Source organism: Galeopterus variegatus, unplaced genomic scaffold (assembly GCF_000696425.1).
Source record: "Galeopterus variegatus unplaced genomic scaffold, G_variegatus-3.0.2 Scaffold15938, whole genome shotgun sequence".
Taxonomy (NCBI): Eukaryota; Metazoa; Chordata; class Mammalia; order Dermoptera; family Cynocephalidae; genus Galeopterus; species Galeopterus variegatus.
This window is the reverse complement of record NW_007742049.1, coordinates 11,052-11,753: the sequence shown is the minus strand read 5'-3', so window position 1 is coordinate 11,753 and position 702 is coordinate 11,052.

Genomic DNA, 702 nt, shown 5'->3' with positions numbered 1-702 from the left:
GAAAAGACATTATGCAGAGGGAGAAGAGCATCTGAGGCAGTTTTGGATAAAGTTCGTCAGCAAAGTACAAAAACAGACAATGAGCCAGTCGTGAGAGCGAAGCCTGTGGGTCACACTTCCTGAAACAGGTTCCTGGTATCCTGCCAGGGCTTCTCGTATCTCAGCCCTGGGTGCCACAAAGCCTGTATCTTTCCCTGTCCCATGACATGAAGCCTGTCTACCCACTCCTCTCTTTCAGTTTCCCCAGTGACCGCTACTGCTAAATGCAAGAAAACAAAGAGAAGAAAACCCCATTTTCTTTATCCTCTGTTCTTTTCTGAGCAAAATTTTGGGTCAGATGAGGCATGTTGATATGACTATCATTTTTATCGCTTAATCCATAAAAATGGGAACTACTGTTTTCCATTCTTCACAACTGTAACACTCATATAGTCTCCCTAAAAACCAGTAAATTGAAAAAAAAATAAAAATGATGCTGTAATTCACTGAGAAATGAGATGAATACATTGGTTGGGAAGCCGGCAGCTGGTTTCTACTGACAGAAGAATCAGTTAGACCTGGCTGAGGTACATGCTTAACACACATTTGCAGGGGAGTACCGTCTTGTGGTTGCTGATGGGCAGTAGGGGAGTCCCACGCTATCACGACGGGCCACACATTCTCTCTTTGGATGTAAAACAGTTGATTAGAGTAAGCAAAGGG